Below are 19,613 nucleotides of genomic sequence, written 5' to 3'. Positions count from 1 at the left end.
TAAGTGAGTGAGGTCACCAGGGACACCTTTTAAATTTCCTGTTTTAATCTTAGTTTTCTAGTTAATTGCTGGTAAAGTGATTGTGTATTTCTTCTCTCTATTTTTTACTATATCTTCCTGGGATGATTATTATTTTTCAGTTCATCTCATCTCTTTTCGTTTTCCTCCTCACCTTTCTCTAATTTCCTTTTGAACGAAGTGACATGCTCTTAAAACCATACACTTAACCAACACCAGGAAAACGTGCCTGGTATAGCCGAGGTGGGAAAATGAATGTTCAGGGCTGTGGTGATTGCCTGGAATTTAGAAAGGAATATTGGGTTTTGAGGTCCCCCAACCCTAAGCCATTTAATCTTCTGAGAGATTGGCAGCTGAAAATGTCCTGGGGAATACATGGTATGATGTGCTCATGTTTCTGCATCTGGAATTACAAGGTAGGAGAGAGGGTGAGCTGGAATAGCATTCATTTGCATTGTGGTACCACGATCGCTGTTCTCTACTGTGCCCAAGGCTTGAGCCCTGGCTTGTATATTGTAACGAGTAAGCTTCAGGTGTGGAGTTCTCTTCCAGGAAGACAGACACACAGCTGCTCTTGGTCCAGCCTGTCTGCTCGGCTAGGCTGGCGGTGCTTTTTGATTCCAGTAGATGTCAGAGATGGGGAAGAGCAGAAAGAGTTCTCACACGGGCCTTGCCCTTCTTTGAATGCCTTTGAACCAGCGTTAGCATGACGTTCCTCCGGTGAGCGTTTGAGGGCAGTTATCACCACTTTTGGAAAGCTTTGCTTGCATAGTGGATTAGTGAGGACTGGTGAGATGTCCTGATCACAGGGTTTCATTCAGCCACCCTGGCGTCTCCACAGTCGGTGAGACCTGGATGGGTAGATATAGTCAGTGCCGCACTATCTGTAAGCCTAGATTAAGAGCCTGTAAATGTCCCTGGGGTTGCTCAAATACCAGTAGTGTATTCCCAAGCATCCACATGGCACTCAGCACAAAAGTACTGTCTGTGACCTGTGAGGTGCTTTTCCTGTGTCCTCTTATTGTGTGACTAAGCTTTTCCTAGGGAGACTCAACACACACACACACACACACACACACACACACACACACACACACACACACACACACTTTGTATAGGGATCCCACAACAGACCAAAATGCAGATACCACCAAAGTCCAGCTTGGTGAAGCAGTGAGTTTTATTGGGGTTACTTACAGGGATATGGGTGAGGGGTCACTTACAGGAGCAGAAATGACTCAATGACAGCTGCATCGCCAAGGCCCCCCGAGCATCAGTGACAGCTCATAAAGCTGGGAACCTGGAGTATGTCGCACAGCCTGCGGGCAGCTCACCAGATTATCCTTTCCAGGTGACTCTGGTCTAACCCTCGTCCAGGCAGCTGGTCTGGTCTCGGAGACCCCTTTACAGCTCTTACTGCTTTTTATTTTTTTGAACTGGTCAGTTTCAGGGACTTCCTAAGGCTATTTGTTTAGTGGTTTACCTTCATGCTCAAGGAACTTTCCTGCAGGGTGGAATGTTTCAATCTTGGAGCAAACTGTTATACAACACCCCTTAAGAGTGTTCTTGAAATATATGCAACACAAGCCTAAACCCGTTCTTTATCTGCTCTGACAGGTAGAACCCTTGTGGACTGAAACCCACCTTTCCAGACCCGAAAGCAAGGCCGAGAAAGAGGAAGGGAGAGTCAGTCCCAGAGACGATGGTGTTCTGAACTCCAGTCCCTCTCTCAGGACGTGAGCAGCCCCTTCAGATGGCACCTTTGGAGACCCTGATGAAGGCTCTTCTCTTTGGCCTGGGGTAAGTGTGGCATTTGCCTGAGGCTGGGGAATAAGCGTTTGACCTCCAAGACCTTTAAGTGTTTATTGTCTCAGAGTGCCACACAGACTGCTGTCTGGGGACAATGGGAAGTGAGGTATTGGTGACTGGATTCGGTGGGAAGGAGGCTATTGTCCTCCCCACTCAGAATCGGAAGCTTTGAAACTTGTGAGGGCTTCAGATTCTCAGGGGTGCCGGCGTGTGGGTTCTTGCCACTGTTAACGTTGTTTTGGAGACCTCAGAGGGTGAGTTCCTACCTCGGTGTTCCGGGCTCCCCCTTTGCCTGCTTGTCTGGTCCTAGGAAAGGGGAAGAAAGAACAGATTTGACGGCCCAGGGGGAAACGTGGTGTCCCAATGTGTGTGTGTTGTCTATAGGATCGTGTTAAATGAGAGAGGTCGGTCTTCCTCTACCTGCAGAATGTGCTTGGAGAAAGCATGACATTTCATGGGAGTGTCATCGATGTGGTCAGACCAGACACTTTCATTGTGTGAAGAGCCTGAAGCTTTACCAGGAGGGATCTAGGGTTAATTAAACATGCATGTTCTGAGTCACTTGGAGGAGCAAGGCTTCCAAAAGACATCCTTCTTTCCTCCTTGGAGACCCAACAGAAAGGGAGGGCTACATACTTTTCCGCTTTCGCTCTCTGAATGTGGATTTCATTGGGAGAGAAGGATTAACACCCGAAGGTACTTTTGAAGGGATGGAGCCATGGCTCAATGGCTAAGAGCACTTGCTGTTCTTCCAGAGGACCCAGGTTCAATTCCCAGCGCCCATGTGGTGACTTATAGCTGTACATAATTCTAGTTCCAAGGTATTCAGTGTCCTCTTCTGGCCTCCACGGTTGCCTGCTTCACATGTAGTGAGTGCCTTTATATAGACGCAGGCAAAACGCTCATACACATAAAATAAATATATTTTTTTAAAAATGGAGGTTTTTGAGCCATAGGAGGTTGCTATGATTCTTCCCAAGTTTGCCTGCTGCTCACTAATTTACCTGAGCCTTGGTGATGGGACACTGTATATTCATTTTTTTAATGGTAAGAGGCTGGGGGCTGCCGACTTTGAAGAAAACAGGAACCAGCATGGCAGCTGCTTCCTGAGGCCTGACCGACCCCTGCAGCTTCTGAGGTTTCCCACCAGCGTTCCAGGTCCTGCTGGTGGGTCCTGCTGTAACCTGTTAGTCCAGTATTGCCTGTTGCTGCTCGGAGCCAGAACCGGGAGCCAGCCCTGGCCACGCCCCTCTAACAAGCCCAGCAGCTGCCAGAGAAAGCTCCTTGGGTGTTGGCGATCACCCGGTGCGATCCTAATTGGGTTAGGTACTCTTTTCCAGAGGTAGAGGTGATGTCAGCAAGAACTGCCCCTGTGCAGTGGGACGCTCTGACCCTCCGTCCCTTACCCCTGGGAACCATTTTTCACCTTGTCCCTTTCCCATGGACTCCCCGTGGCTTCCTTCTTTGCACGAGCTAGCACGCCATGCATAATGGCTCCTCCCTGGCTTAAGTCAGATGTCTAGAGCAACAAAGTTGCGAATCGCTCCCTCGTCTGTCCTCCTGAGGTGCTCCGAGGACTCCTCTCCTGTGGGGCTGCTTGGCCTTCCCCTTCCTACGCCATTGCGTGGGTCACAGGGGCTACATAGGATATTGGGGTGCTTCAGGAGAGGCTGCTCTGAACCAGTCTTCTCAGCTCGGTCCCAGGGCGGGCTGGCCTTGCCTTGCCCCCCCAGCTCTCTGCTCGGTCATTGTTTACCTCTCCCCAAGGTGGGTCCACCTCCTCCTGGTGCCTTCCTACTCTGGACTCCTGACCTTTCAACTCCACGTATTGCTTCCCCACTCCTCCTCTTGAAGGCCTTGCTCCCCGAGAGTGTATTACAAATCTTTGGGGGGCTCTGTCCATGTAGCGAGTACCGAGGAACTGTTTGAGGTCACCTAAAACCTGTCCACAGACGCCGGGAGAGATGTCAGGTTTGTTTCTAAGTTCTTCAAGGGAGGGGAAACACCGAGGTGAACCAGCCGGTTTAAAAGGAAGCAAGGGGGCCGAGCTGACGGGAGCCTGTGCTTGTCTGAACCCGTGTGTTTTCACACTGCAGCCGCTCCAGCTGAGTTATGCGGTGGATGGATGCATCATCCCTTGGCGTTGAGTGCAGGGCCCAGCCATCCACCCCAAGGGAGCCAGAGCAGGTTTATGTGATGAATAATGTCCATTTGCTCCCAGTGCTAGGCCTGTGTGTGGCTAAGCGAGTTCCATGGAAACAGGAAGATGAACTTGGCCAAGCTTTGTGCTCCATTCCCCCACTCTTGAAAGATACCAAAGATGTCAGTTGGAATTCAGTGTGTTGAGTTTCATCTGGTGGCCAGCCATATTCCATAGCCATTTCTCAGCAAGATACCAGACATGCTCTCCTTCTTGGGTGTGTCCCTCATTTTAAGGTGGTGGAAAGATGGCTAGCCTGGGAGTCAGAGAGCAAAAGGAAAGAGACTGCATGCTGGGCATGGTGGCACATCCAATCCCGGCCAAAGCAAGGGATTTGTGAGTTCAAAGCCAGCCTGGTTGACATAGTGGGTTCTAGGCCACCCAGGGCTACTTATCGAGACCCTGTCTCTAGGTAAATAAATACACTACACACACTGAGCACCTACTGTGTACCTGGCATTCTGTTAAGTGCTCTCAGTCAGGCTAGGGAGACAAGTTCCGAGATCTTCTCTTTGGGTCTCAGAATACGCAGATGTTCGAGCCTCCATGGTACTATACACCTCATCCTGCATGTTTTTTTTTTTTAAACAATCATTTGAGTATATTTCTTTTCTTTTTTACTATTGATCCCATTTATCTCCCCGTCTCCTCACATCTGCCCTCTACCCTTGCAACCCCCTCCCCACCCCCACAATCGAATTTAAGAGACCAAAAACCAAACCAAACAAAAAAAGCATCATCTTGTTTTGCTGTAACTCATTTCTCAATACTTACAATGCCTAATACCATATAAATGCTATGAAATTTGTTGTTGTACATTAGTACTTAGGGAATAATGACAGAAGTTGATCTTTACTTGTGTTGTATACATGTACTTTTTTTTCAAGTACTTTCCAGTCTACAGCTGGTTGGATGTATCAATGTGGAGAGGTGGGCACAGGGGGCTGACTGCGTGACTGAACCTCCTTCCTGTGGCATGTGTAAGTCTCCTCTTTGAGTCTAGAACTGGGACCCACAGAGCTGGGCTGAACTCCTGTCCACACTCCATCTGACTTCTGTCCCCATGTGCACTGAACTTCATTCAGTCCTAGAGAGAAATAGGCCTTAGATGATGATGTCTCATGGCCACATTGACTCTAGAGAGAAACAGCCTTTGATGATGACGTCACGTTGACTGTACAATGCGGAGCCTTTGTGCTTATTTCTATGCTGACAAGGTCTTTAGTGTTTTATGAATTGGTTAAAGTCAGTGTTGCTTGAAACACCATGACTAGGTATGGTTTGAGTATCGAGAAGATGATATTTGAAAAACTGAAGAACTAGGAATCTCGCTTTAGCTGTAGATATCTGTCCACATGTGGAGTGTATTGAGCTGGCTCTTTGAATTCCCCCAGAAAAGTTGTTCCATTTTAGTCTTTTCAAGGAGCAGGAGACCATCTTGGTCTTGAGTGGCATCTGTCTGTGGTATATACTGGAGACCATCTTGGTCTTGAGTAGTAGCTGTCTGTGATATATACTGGAGATCATCTTGGTCTTGAGTAGTATCTGTCTGTGTGTGGTATATACTGGAGACCATCTTGGTCTTGAGTAGTAGCTGTCTGTGGTATATACTGGAGACCATCTTGGTCTTGAGTAGTATCTGTCTGTGGTATATACCGGAGACCATCTTGGTCTTGAGTGGCATCTGTCTGTGGTATATACTGGAGACCATCTTGGTCTTGAGTAGTATCTGTCTGTGGTATATACTGGAGACCATCTTGGTCTTGAGTGGCATCTGTCTGTGGTATATACCGGAGACCATCTTGGTCTTGAGTGGCATCTGTCTGTGGTATATACTGGAGATCATCTTGGTCTTGAGTAGTATCTGTCTGTGGTATATACTGGAGACCATCTTGGTCTTGAGCGGCATCTGTCTGTGGTATATACTGGAGACCATCTTGGTCTTGAGTAGTGGCTGTCTGTGGTATATACTGGAGACCATCTTGGTCTTGAGTGGCATCTGTCTGTGGTATATACTGGAGATCATCTTGGTCTTGAGTAGTATCTGTCTGTGGTATATACTGGAGACCATCTTGGTCTTGAGTGGCATCTGTCTGTGGTATATACTGGAGACCATCTTGGTCTTGAGTAGTAGCTGTCTGTGGTATATACGGTTTAGGATGTTGGTGCTTTGAGTTGGGTGCTTGGGATACTCTTCCCCTAGCTTGTCCCTCTCCTGCCCACATTGCATAAACATTGGTATGGCAGGGACAGATGGCCGCTCCGGAGCTCCTTTGATGTCACATTTGGTTGCCTGGGTGGGGGTAGAGTGGTTGCAGCCAGTCTCTGTGGGAGGAGGAGAGGCTGCCTGGGAAATACCCACTTGACAGTGGGTAAACAGAAGGAAAACTCCAGAAAAGCTGTGTGCCCTGGTCCGTGTTCAGTCCAGACAGCGGTGGCGTGGGATTTACATAAGTGTTTGACTTGGGAAGGAGCCAGAGAGCACAGAGCACAGGCCTTAATTGATGCTCTGCAGAGTTGGATTTTCTTACAGGAATGAATGAACCGGAGTGGGGGTGGGTTAGGGGCTGCTTGTCATTATTTCCAGGGTTGGGGAAAAAAAAATCTCTGCCAGAAACCTTGGTTAGGCTCACGGGAGGGCATGTGTAATCTCAGGTAGTCAGTGGAGAGCAGAGCAGCGCTTATCAGTGTGTTTTCGCGCTGATTAAACAGCACCAGTCTGTGTAATGAGGACCAAAGGCTTTGATGGAAAAAAGGAGTACTGTAATGAAGAAGAGAATCCAGACAGGGAGGATGTGAGACAGCAGGGTGCTGAAAGAAACTGCAAGGACTGACAGTGAGTGAGAGTCAAATGGCTTTACAGCATCCAAGGTTTGGAGGGCACAGTAGAGGATGCTGCCATTGGCTGCTTGCAAACCAAGCGTGGCCTCCGACCATGGTGGAAAAACTAAGTCACTGCAATTTAGAGTCCACTGCCAGCTCCGGGGAGTCTAGCCTTAGGCTAAGAACTATTGACACTTCCTTTTCTAATGTGTTTACAGAAGTCCCAACGGGTCAGATTGTGGCTGTGCATTCAGGGTGAGTGGCATGTCTTTGCTGTGCTTCATAGTAGTTTCTCCCAGAGGGTGAATTTGGGGAGCTCGTTGATTAATTATTTGAACAAACCATTCATTCATTACAATACTGTGAGTGTGGCTGGCCGTTGGGGGTGTCCTCAGGAGATTCAGTGATGTGTGATGGACGGCTCCCCATCTCTCCAGAAGTTACTGTGAGGAAGAGAGAGAGTGGTCCCATGAGAAGGATGGGGTGAGTCAGGACATTAACCAGCGAACTGTGAGGCCTGAAGATGGGGGAATTACTCAGGATACTGTTAACTTTCTGTATGCGTAGAACAGTCCATTTAACTACACATGGCCCCAGAATGAGGGTGGTTGGACTTAGAGTTTTCAGTTTTCCAAGGGTGCAGACCACATTTGGAATGGTGACTTTGGGGCTTTCTATGGTCTGGGGGGTGCCCATAGCTTATGTACATAGCTTACATCTTTGGTGTCAGTGCTGGGCAGCACCGATGGATGACAGACAGCTAGCTCACTGTCAGCCCCCCAGTCACCAGGGAAGCATGCCAGAGCCCCAGAGCGTGCAGCAGCACCAAACTATGTTTAGTGGGTCAGGTGGAGGAAATGTATTTTTGACTTAAGGCGATGGGTTTAATTGGGAAGTAACTCCATCATAAATTGGGGAGTGCACCTGTATTTATTTCAAGTTGGGACAAGCAGCCTATATGGACAGAAGTATATTATTTCTGCTTTATTTTTTCTCAGTGATTACAGTAATCTAGTGTGTTCATGTACCTAAGAGACCATATAGTCCTAAAAAGATCCAACCCAATGGACTTTAAATTTGTTTCTCATTGTGTGTATTCATTGTACATGGTACTGTGTTGCATGAAGGCATTTTCATACATGTATGTATCTTATATTGCACATATTCCTCCACGTTCCCTACCCAGCTTTTTCTCATCCTGCCCGCATCCTGTTATTCTTGTTTATTCTCTTAGGGAGTTCCATGTCATGTATATGCACATGATTTTATGTATCTGCATAAAAAAATTGAGGAACCATAAATGGAAGAAACACATACTTGTCTTTCTGAGACTGGTTTAACTTGTTTCATATGATTATTTCCAGACTTTGTTTTTCTTTATAAATGAAAAAAAAAAAAGATCATTCGTGTTGATACATGTCTTAAAAGTGGACGGACTTTTTGCTTAGGTCCCTGGTGTGACTATTAGGGATGTAAGTGTGGGAGTTTTAGTGCACAGTCCTTGCACTGCTCTGAACATTTCCTTCTGTGTAGGTCCAGGGTTAGTGATTTCGCTGGAAATCGCTCCTCAGGCCAGAGTGCTTTTCTTTCTCTATTCACTGTGCTCTTAGACAATTTCATACAGATATGCCATGGCTTCTGATTATCCCCGCCTCCCTTTTCCCCTCCCACCACCGGTCAGCTGCTCCTCCTGTCTAGGTCCCTCTCCCACGTCTTATTCCTGTCTTTTTTACGATAAGCTTAGTTATATTTGGGTAAAATGATGACTCTTATTTGCCGGTTGGTGTTTACTTAGTGAAGTATGGAAAAGTGCTTATTGGACAAGGCAAAGTCAAGAGACTCACGTTCTTTCCTCTCGGGCACTTCCTGCTTCTGAGTTTAACCACCTTGTTGGTCAGGGGTGAAAGCACCATCCTCTACAGAGTTTTCTCCTAATGTGGTGGAACCAAAAAGCAGATATATTGGCTCATGCCTGTGATTCAATCACGCAGTGGTTGAAGGTCAAGGCAGGAGAATTGCTGTTTGAGAACAGCATAACTTACATAGTAAGTGACCTACAAGTGAGATCCTCACAAGAAAGCCAACACAGAGCCATTACCTAAGGCCTTCTATATGGACATTAATGTGTCAAGACACGGCCTTGGCTTGACCTTGTGTTTATTCTTGATTCATCAGACCCAGGTTTTGTGGCTGTAAACTCATTTGTGTGTGTGTGTGTGTGTGTGTGTGTGTGTGTGTGTGTGTGTGTGTGTGTGTGTTTTCGCGCGCGCGCGTGCTCACACGTGTTATGTTTAAAATGTTAGCTTCTTTTCCTTCCCTTCCCTTCTACTCCAGGACTAAGAGGTTTCATGTAGGTTGAAAATGGAAACTACGGAAAACATGGGATCTGGAAGTCATTTTCATCAGGAGAGAAATTACCCAAATGGGAAAAGACACTACTTTGTCGCTTGCCAGCTGAGGGAAACACAAGAGTGGGTAACTTGCTTTCCTTCAGTAATTGGATACATTATACAAGGCTAACCATTTCCCCGGGACTTTGTAGTTAGCAAAAGGCAAGCCCAGGTGTTTGCTGGTCCCCTCTCCTGAAGAGTGCATTGAGATGGAGGTGAAATCCAGATCACCTGCCTCCTATTTCTGTCCTTTGAATGACACTGATTCCTGCAGATGGCGTTCATCCTGTGACCACTGTCTGCCACCTAAACAGGGATGTCTGGGTCAGCCCTGGTTGCGACTATGGGGAACAGGCTGGGGAATTCTCTTGTCAGGTGCCAGCCTTCCCGAGGGGACGAGACAGGAGCGAGACCTTCTGTTGCCTTGCATTGGGATTATCAAACCGCTTCCTGTGACTGGGGTCCGTGGTCCTGGGCAGTTGATAGTTTAGGGTCCTCCATCCTAAGAAGGAAATTTTACTTTGGAAATTCAATGGCTTCTTTTGACCTGTCATTTCTTACAACATGATTTTGTTCTCAAATTCCATTCCCACCACCATCCCTCCTGGTCCTCACCTTTCACTCATGGTCATGAGAACAATTTAGTCTGAGGCCTGCAGTCTGTTCTGAGGTGACGAAGTTGACTTTTCCTATAGTTTTGGCCCAGGTGACCCAAGTTGCCTGTATGTTGAAGATCTATCTATCTATCTATCTATCTATCTATCTATCTATCTATCTATCTATCTATCTATCTATCTATCTATCTCCGTCCGTCCATCCATCCATCCATCCATCCATCCTATATTTTTAATGTTGGTTGGGATGGACCCCTGTTCTCACGGATGCTAGGAAAATGCTTTACTGCCCAACTACTGCCCCGGCCTGATTCTTGTGTCTTGTTTAATCATTACTGTGCAGTTGTTGAGATGTAGTTGCTTGAATAAATGCTCACTTCCCTGTTTCCTGAACCTAGTTCCGGAGGCTTCCAGGGCTCTTTGTTTGAAAATCTGTTCTCATCTTTGCTGACCACTTGGTTGTATGTTTGAAGTGGTGTAGTCACTCGGGTCTCCCAGCATCCCCTCTGCTTAGTCCTGTGTTCAGATTCACCTGTAAGGAAATGAATCTTTTCGTTCTGCAGATGCATTAAATTTACTAGGTACAAAGACAGTATCTGAATCTCACTTCACATTTAGGGTTTATAAATCTATTTGAAGTACTTGGGAAAAAGCATCATGTTAGAGATGGATTCGTCTGTGTGTAAAACTAAAACGAGACTCATTGCCAAATTTAATTTGTCAAGTGTTCTTAGAAAGAGGCGGCTTTCTAGAGAGTGTGAAGCTCAATTTGTCCTAGGCTCAGTAAGATCATTCTTTGCATTTCTCGTTCTGTGCATCTTTCCCATAGAAAGCACTGTGCAAAACACTGCACATGGGCCTCATGACAGCTTTATTCAGAATTGCCCAAACTTGGAGGTGACCAAGATGTCTTTCAGTAGGTGGACACCTACCTCACACAGTAGACTACTATACAGTGCTAAAAAGAAATGAGCAAGCCACAAAAAGGCCTGGAAGAACCTTAGATTTAGTTGTTAGGGACTGTGAAGCAGGGAGGGATGGCTAGATGGGGAACTGGGTAGATTGGGTAGTCTAGCAAATACGTGATCCATGTCCTGTCCAAACCCCGAGAACATGCAGCTTCTACACTAATGTCAGTGAAGGATTTTCGGTAATAATGATGTGTCATGTGGGTTCATCGGTTTTTAACAGATGTCCTTCCCTAGTGGGTATGTGGGTGGAGAGGGAGGGGTCTGTTCTTGTAGAGCATAAAGTCTATGAAAAAAAAAACCCTCTGCACTTTTGCAATGAACCTAAAATGATCTATATAATAAAAATTTAGAATACAACAACAAAAGAGAAACCCAAGCTGAGGAGATCCATCCCTGAATTCTCCCCAGCGGATCCAGTCAAGAGTCTGTTACTTGGCCTGTGTTAATTCTTTTTTCTTTCTTTCTCTTTTTTCTTTGCCTGTGTTAATTCTTAATGTCCCCCCGAGACCTTCTGCTTGGGCAGAGGTTGCTAGGTAGCATGAGAAGTTCCTACATCAAGAATTGTGTCTGTACCTGCAGAATTGGGATGTGACAAGAATGGCCCTTGTCCTGGTGGCCTCATAGCTAAGAGGCACCAGTCTCTAGGACCTGGTCGTCCCTGTCCAGTCCTGTACTGTGGTAGTGCCGTTGATGCTAAGGAGGTTTTTCTTCTTGCTCTGACTTTTTTGGTACCTTCTGTGTTGGCCAGACCTTCTTCTGGCTTTGAGGGCGGTGAGAGTTGGTAGGGCTCTGATAGTAATTGAAAGTCCTAGGAACCCAAACAAGGGGCTGGAGCTCACACACTGGTCTTTGGGCCTTTTTCATGAGTTTCCAGGGTCTGTGTGCAGAGGGCACATGAGCATGGATCTAAGCCGGTGTGAAGATTTTCCTGGAACTTCGGTTGGGAGGGATTCGCTTTTACTGAAGACAGCATCCTGGTCCCCTGTATTTACCACAGGCTTCATTTGTGCCAGGCTCAAGTTCTGGGTAGTGGAGACGCAGTAGTGAGCCAGACTTAGGAGAATCCTCTGCCCTCTTGTAGCTGGCCTTCTAAAGGGGGAAGAGAGCGAGTCACTGGCACACGTGCCATCTGGAAGGTGATCGTCACCATGGAGATCAGAGAAGCAAGGGCTTTGGAGAGGAAGAGTTAGATGGGAAAGGCTCCCTCTTGGTGACGCTGTACCAAGAATGCCTACAGGTAAGGGAGCAAGCTCTTCTGGTACCAGAGGGCAGAGAGCTGGGCCTGTGATTTGGGGGGATTATCATGGGGATCCCTGAGGCTTGGTCTGGTAGACGGAGGGAGAAAAGTCAAGGGGATATGGAGAAGAGGGGTGTGGTGTAATAGAAGCCTTTTGCGAACTGTGGTATGAGGGAGTTCTACTCTGATTCAGGTGTTAATAGGCTCCTGAGTTGAGGGTAGACCAAGCAGCTTCCTCATTTGGACCACTGCTCCTAGCCATCCATATCTCTAAGCACTGATTAAATTTTGTTATTGCACACACAGCCCTATCCCCTTGGTGCCGTCGGATCTGTATTAATAAAATTTTAGCTTCTCTAGGCATAAATCTCTGTCTTTATAGCTGGTAAGAAAAGGGACTTTCATCATTTGAGGGGAGTTAGTTGAAGAATTCTGTAAGGAGTTCAAGGGTAGATGGAAAATGCTGGAAGGTAGTTTACGGTTCTGTGCAGCCCAGCGTTCATTTACTTAACAATTGGAGAGTCCTCCTCTCCACCCTTGGCTCCGCCTTGCCCCTTCCAGCCCCAGCCTTGCTGTTGACCCTTCCCCAGTGCATACCTTTCTGGTTCAGGCAGCTGATTGGAAAGTTAACCTCTCGGGAGCTGCACCTGAAACCAGGGCCTGAAAACCGTGCGGCCGATCTCGGATGCTTTCCGAAAATACAAAACCTGAATTTTTTGGCATCTGAGCTGGTTGTCTCTTTTAAGTGGCATGTGGTAAACTTGTCCACAGATGTTAGTGGGCCAGTCTACTTTGAACAAAATAATAATAACGTTCACATCTGCTCCCCTTTTCATCTGGTGATCTTCAAACCCCAAGTGCATATTAATTAAGCCTCGCATTACTGGAAGGTAAGAAAGGGTAGAGGGAAACGACTTTCATCACTGCTGCAGAGGGCCTTGGAGGGACAGCCTCTGGGGCCAGCAGAGTAACAAGCATTTTGCACCCCGACCTTGCCTTTCATCTGGCATCAGAGGTTCTCTGCAAGCGTTTCCTGGTGGGAATGCCTTAGCAGACAGGCTCAGAGTACAATCTCTCCCCAGCTCGGCCGCATTGTCCTTGCAGACAGCTTCTTCCTGTCTGCTTCATGGCCTCACTGGGGGTTTTCTGGGGCTTCATGGTGCGGACTGGGGATGATGCAGATGGCTGCTGAGGCAGTTGGGTTTTTCCTTTCCATCCTTTTGGTTTGCTATGCGGCTAGGTAGGCAGCGCCTTTGAAACGTCAGCTGCCTGCCCAGCTGGGAAGAAGTCATTTTTAGTTCGTAGCCTGGGGCTCCCTTGTACCCAAATGCTCTCCCTCCAGAACGCATCCCCTGGTTAAGTCAGGAGAATAGAAGAAGCTGGAGAGAGAGCCATTGTTTTCCGACAAAGCAGGCCTGGGGTTGTGTCCATCAGAAGAGCAAAGCCCAACAAAGGCCATGAGGAAGTGGACTGGTCCTGTCATTAGCAGTGAGAAATCCAGCTGCTGGCCCGTGGGAGGGAGGCCGGGGCTCCTCCCACTGAGATCAAGGGCTGCTGCCTGACAAGTGGGGAAAAGCACTTGGCAGGGTGTGAAGTGTGCATCCACAGTTGGTTCTCGAAGGAGTGGGGCTCTTTGATTTTTAAACGGAAAACCTTTAGCTCCATTTGCAGACATTCCTAGCAGCCAGTATCAAGTGTGCTATTGATTTTACAACATAATACTGCCTTTCTTGACATGTGTGTGTCAGAGCAAGCCATAGGAAGTATTGAAAAGGCAGGTTCTTTAGGGCTGCCTCCATGTCAGACCTGTGTGGATTCCAGCTTCACGGCATTAAAGGGCGACACATACCTGTTAGCGCAGGTACAAGGTGAAGGTTGAAAGTTCCGTGAGTGAATTCTAAAGCGCACTCGATGACAAGACTCTGTTCCCAGCATGATCGTCAAGTTGGTGTATTGTTTGTTTACCATGATTTCCTTATACCGTGGGGGTCCTAGTTGGTGGGAGATACTACTAGAACGTTTCTTAAATAAGAGTAATTAGAGCGAGGAAATGGCCTAGGAATCTACTTTATTGTTTGGGTGGCAAAATGAATGAAATCTTTTGTCTCCCGCTCTTGAGTACTGCGCTCTCCTCTGGGGCAGTTAGTCCCTTTGCTCCTGTTGACGTCAGGGGCGCTGTGCAGGCATGCATGCTAGTATTCTTCCGTGGGTGTCAGGGACCAACTTCAGGGGGTCAGACAATGACAGGTACTTTACCAGCAATGAGCCATTTCTGGCCCTGAGTTGGTTTTTATGGAGTATCAGTGAGGGCTAATTTTTCCTATGATTAATTCTGTTAATGTGGTTTCTTAACAGTTTTTGCTTTAAAATTTTTCTCCTGGAATGCACAGAAGAACACAGGCAACATCATGCTTTCAGAGGGCAATGTCTATGGGAGGCCCGGGTGCAGGCCGTGGGCACTCGGTGAACACTGTCTCTAGGCCCGGGTGCAGGCCGTGGGCACTTGGTGAATACTGTTTCTAGGCGTGGGTGCAGGACATGGACACTTGTTGAACACTGTCTCTACCAGTTCTTCCTTTTGCATTTCTTTGAGGAAGAAGTCGCCACCATCACCCACTAGTCACTGTACATCTGGGGTTATCTGGAGGCCCCCCCCCATGCCATGTACCCTCAATGTCATTTCCTAGCTCATAATTGTTTCAGATGTTCAACCATCATGGACAAAGAACACTCTTTACAACTTGCCTGACTAATTTTTTTTAATTTACTAATTACACTTAAAAGTAAAAGTAAACAGAAGTGTGCTGAATCATGTTTTTGTGTGTGGTAAAATATGCTCCCCCCCCAAAAAAAATCACTCGGAGTGACTGTGCAGTTATTATTACTACACTTTCCAGGATTTTCGTCATCCCAAACGGAAGCCATCTCATTAAGCTGTCACTCCCCATTTCTCATCCTCCACCATCCAACCTGCGGCAGGCCCTGCTCACCCCTCTTCCGCATCCCGTTTGTGAGTTGACCCGTTCTGGATAAGTGAAATTTCCCGGATCAGTTCTTTTTCTGTCTGTCTTGTTTCACTTAGCACCACGCTGGTCCACACTGCGGCGTGGCTCAGAGACTCATTCTTCTTTGGCCGAATCACATTTTCTAATAGGTACATACTGAGCTTTCTCTGTCGCTTCCACCTTCTGGCTGCTGTGAACACAGTGATCGAACTCAGCAGTGGCTAAACACAGTCCAGTTATAAAACGGGCAGTGGGCTTCCATGGGCATCTCTCCAGAGGATGTTCAGGTGGCTGAATAAGCACGTGAAAAAGATAGTCTATGCCATGAATCATTAGAAAAATGCCAATCAAAGCCACAGTGAGATGCCGTTTATAATCGCCACAGTGGTGGTTTTGTTTTTAAAGACTGTTTCACCATGTAACTCTCTGCCTGGTTAAGTTTAAGTCATAGAGCTTTCATTCCCACCCCACCTGCCTCCCCAGAGACAGGATCTCACTCTGTAGCTCTGGCTCTTTTGGAACTGGCTATGTAGACCTTGAACTCATAGAAATCCAGCTGTCTCTACTTCCCAGGTTATGGGGTGAAGGGCATGCACCACCATGTCTGGCTGTATAGTAGCTTTTTAGACTTGTATTCTTCTTGTGTGCACAGATACGTATGATGCGTGTGAGTGACACTGCACGTGTGGAGGTCCGAGGACAACTTTGTGGAGTCAGTTCTCTCCGTCCACCTTTGTGTGGCTTCTGGGGACTCAATGAACTTGGGTTGTCTGGCTTACCTTGCAAGCACGTTTACCTGCAAGCACTTTTACCAACCGTTCTCATCAGCCTGCTGTGCGTGTGTATGTAAGTTTTTTTCTTTAAACTGGAAAGTAAAAAGTATTGTAGAGACGATGGGGAAGCTGGAACCCTTGTGTGTTGTTGGTGAGACGGCAAGATGGTGGTGCTGCTATTGTGCAAAGGTTTGGTAGATAGCTTCTCAGAATGTGGCACTCAGAACCACCACACAGCGCAGCCCACCCACATCCATGAGTCACCCCAAAGAGTTGAAAACAGGGACCTCAATATATACTTGTAAATCAATTGAGCGGCTTTTGAACATGTATCATCATTGTTTATCAGTTCCTTCTGTACAAGGGGAATTATTTATGTTGCCATCTGGTCATTTAGCCTATTCTGCCTTCCTTTCGAGCCCCGGAAACAAATATGGCAGTCGCTTGTGTGCCGTGTGTGCCATAAGGCTGCACAGAGCAGGACACCATCAGGGCATGAGATGCATCTCAAACCTCAGAGGCAGTCCTACACTGTGGAGATCCTGAGGGAATGTTCTAAGTGAGAAAGCAGGCTTTATCTTTTGTAGTAGCATTGTCAAGATAAAGGCAAAACATTGTCAAAGAGATTTATGTACAGGACTCTTTTCTTCTCTAGTCTTCTAGTCTCCGAGCCCCCAAAATCGTATTTCCCAAGCATTAAATCTTGTTGGATTTACCATGATAGAATTGGCAGCTTTTGCAAATCAGACTTTCAAATAGAAATGGTAAGTGTGAAACAGAATATTGGTTCTGGGTTCTTGGGAAGTCATCGTGTCTTCAGAGTCAAGTTTCTCACTCAGCTGCCTACTAAACTGTTGATAATTTATACTGAACTTTTATCAGCCTGGGGTGCAGGCAGGTCTAACTGTTCATATTCTGGAAATCTACTTTCAACACTAGAATGTGTAGGCAGATGTTTCTCTTCCACCTACCAGTTCCCCAATAACCACTCAGAAGCTTAATATTATAAATACTCAGTCAATAGCTCAGGCTTGTTGCTAGCTAACTCTTACGTTTAAATTAACCCATATTTCTATTTATGCTTTGCCACGGGGCTCATGGCTTGTTACCTCACTTTCTACACATCCTGCTTGCTTGGCAGCTGGCTGGTGTCTCTCCTGACTCTGCCCTCCTTGACTCCACCCTCCTCGACTCCGCCCTCCTTCCCATCATTCTCAGTTTAGCTTTCTCGCCAAACTTCCTGCCCAGCTACTGACCTATCAGCTTTTATTAACCATTGAGAGTAATACATATTCATAGTGTAGAAAAGGATTGTTCCACAGCAAGAATGAAATATTCCTTCTTTAAAATATTCCTGTTTAACTCCACCCTTGTCCTGAGTCTGTGGTTCTTCACCAATGGGAAAAGAGTTTCTAAATCAGGCATGGCGGCACACATCTATAATTCCAACACCATGACTACTCAGACGAGGAGGATCATGAGTTTGAGGCTAGCCCATGTCTCAAGAAACAAGGGGTTCAATATGCAGCTCATTTGGTAGAGTTCTTGTCTAGAATGCACAGAGCTCTTGATCAGATCCTCAGTCATGCATAAAGTTAGGATCAGTGTCTTACTACCTATTAATCTCAGCCTTTGGGAAGTGGAAGCAGGAGGATGAGAAGTTCATGGTTATCTTCAGCTACATAGAGTACTGAAGGCCTCCCTAGGCTAGACTCTGTCCTCAAAACAAAAAGCAAAATGAACAAAACCCTGAAGAGTTCTTCTTGAAGTCTGTTGAAGGAGGCCATGGAATTCATGTCCTGGTTTCTAAATTTACTAGATGGGGCTGCCCGGGAAGTAAGAACTGCTCTTCTAGAGGTCCTGAGTTTAATTCCCAGCAACCACATGGTAGCTTATAATTATCTGTAGTAGGATATGATGCTCTCTTCTGGCATGCAGGTATACATGCAAGAGCAATCATACATGAAAAAATATAAATAAATAAAATTTAAAATAAGAATCACTTAAAGAACATGTAGTAGAGTTATCATCAAGTGGGTACATAAAGTCGGACCTGAATTGGACAGTCACAGATGAATGAAGTATGTTAAATGTTGTCAGTCAACTTGGAATTGAGACTGTAGAGGGGATGGAACTATCTGGGCTCAGAGAATCCTCTTTCTGCCCAAGTTCCAGACCAGCTGAGAGACCACAGGAGGCAGCAGTGAGACCCAAGCATCAAAGTTTGTTCCTGGTAAGCACAGGTTTGACTTGGAGGCCCAGCCGCAGTGGGTCCTCAGGACCCTAGCTTGATAGCTAGAAAGGCTGGACCTTCCTGCAGACAGAATACTGGGTGCTAGTAGCCCAGGGCTCTCCAAATTCTCTACTGTGTGGTCTAGAGCCCAACTTCTTTTTCTGTGGCTCACAACCTCAGATGGGGTTGCAGAATGGAACATGGGAGTCTTGAAAGCCTTGACAACAGCAAAACATTTCTGAATACTGGATGACCAAAAATCAACTGAAATTGAAACATGCAATGAATCCAGAGTGTTTCTGGCAGAGCTTTCCTGTGTTGGACCGTGATGCTTCACTGAAGCTTGGATTCTGAACACACAAGTGCACTTTGCACGGTCCAACATTCCCAGGCACATCTGTGGGTTTTATTATTGTGTTAGAATTTTAAAAGTTGATTTTAAAAGTTGCTGTTTAGAGTCAGAGAGATGGCTCAGCTGCTCTCTCATGGGACCTCTAGATCAGTCACTCAAACTGAGCAGCTCACAGTCTGCTGGAACAAATGCACACACACATACATACACTTTGCACACACACAATAAATCATGGGCTATGTGTGGTAGCACACACCTTTAATCCCAGGGTTTGGGAAGCAGATGCAAATGATCTCTGTGAGTTTGAGAGCAGCCTGGTCCAAATAGAGTATCAGGCCAACCAGGGCGACATACTGAGATCTTGTCCCCAATAAACAAACAAACAAACAGACAGACAGACAGACAGACAGACAAACAGATAAATAGATAGATAAATACATGCATAAATAAAATCTTAATTTTTTTAAAATTGCTGTTTGAATTGCTGACTTGCGTTTTCTAAAAATCATTTTAATAAATTTCAGCTTGAGGTTAGAACAAAATTTCCAACAACTTTTGTGATGGTTCTAAACATATTTCTACCATTTTCCTAGTGCATATTTATGCAAATCAATATTTCCATAGATGCCTTGTTCAGAGTTACTATTGCTATGATGAAATGCCATAACCCAAAACAAGTTTGCAAGGCAAGAGTTTATTTGGCATATATTTTCAGATTGTAGTCCATCATTGAAGGGAGTCAGGACAGGAACCCAAGCAGAACAGGAACAGGAGGCGGGAGCTGATGCAGAGGCCATGGAGGGGTGCTACTTACTGGCTTGCTCCTCGGGACTTGCTCAGCCTGCTTTCACACAGAACCCAGGACCACCAGCCCAGGGATGGCACCACCCACAATGGGCTGGGCTCTCCCACATCAATCACTCATTCAGAAAATGCCTTACAGGCCTGCCAACAACCTGACCTTATGGAGGCATTTTCTCAGCTGAGGCTTCCTCTTCTCTGTTGACTCTTGTTTTTGTTAGGCTGACACAAAACCAGCCAGCAGACTCCCGGACTATAACTCGATGTTAACAGTCTATGTCTAAAGAAATTTAATTATTTTCAAAACCTCTGACCATTATAGATATCACCATGCCCCTATTTTCATTAGTTTCACCGCGGGGAGCTAATCGTGCCCAGTGAAGGTTG

The 19,613-nt window shown here is 46.4% G+C and overlaps 1 protein-coding gene across 5 annotated transcripts in view; it reads left to right on the top strand.

Annotated features, from left to right (window-relative positions):
- Positions 1-19,613, top strand: part of Tiam1 (TIAM Rac1 associated GEF 1) — a 403,079-nt gene that overhangs the window by 215,220 nt on the left and 168,246 nt on the right. For all 5 annotated transcript variants that reach the window (XM_015987745.3, XM_076549156.1, XM_076549155.1 and 2 more), the window contains one exon: positions 1,636-1,818. The gene's annotated coding sequence lies outside the window, so the exon portion shown is untranslated. The remainder of the gene's footprint in view (positions 1-1,635; positions 1,819-19,613) is intronic.

This window comes from Peromyscus maniculatus, chromosome 12, assembly GCF_049852395.1.
Source record: "Peromyscus maniculatus bairdii isolate BWxNUB_F1_BW_parent chromosome 12, HU_Pman_BW_mat_3.1, whole genome shotgun sequence".
Lineage (NCBI taxonomy): Eukaryota > Metazoa > Chordata > Mammalia > Rodentia > Cricetidae > Peromyscus > Peromyscus maniculatus.
Note: the sequence above shows the minus strand (reverse complement) of the source record. Positions and strands in the feature narration are given on the sequence as shown.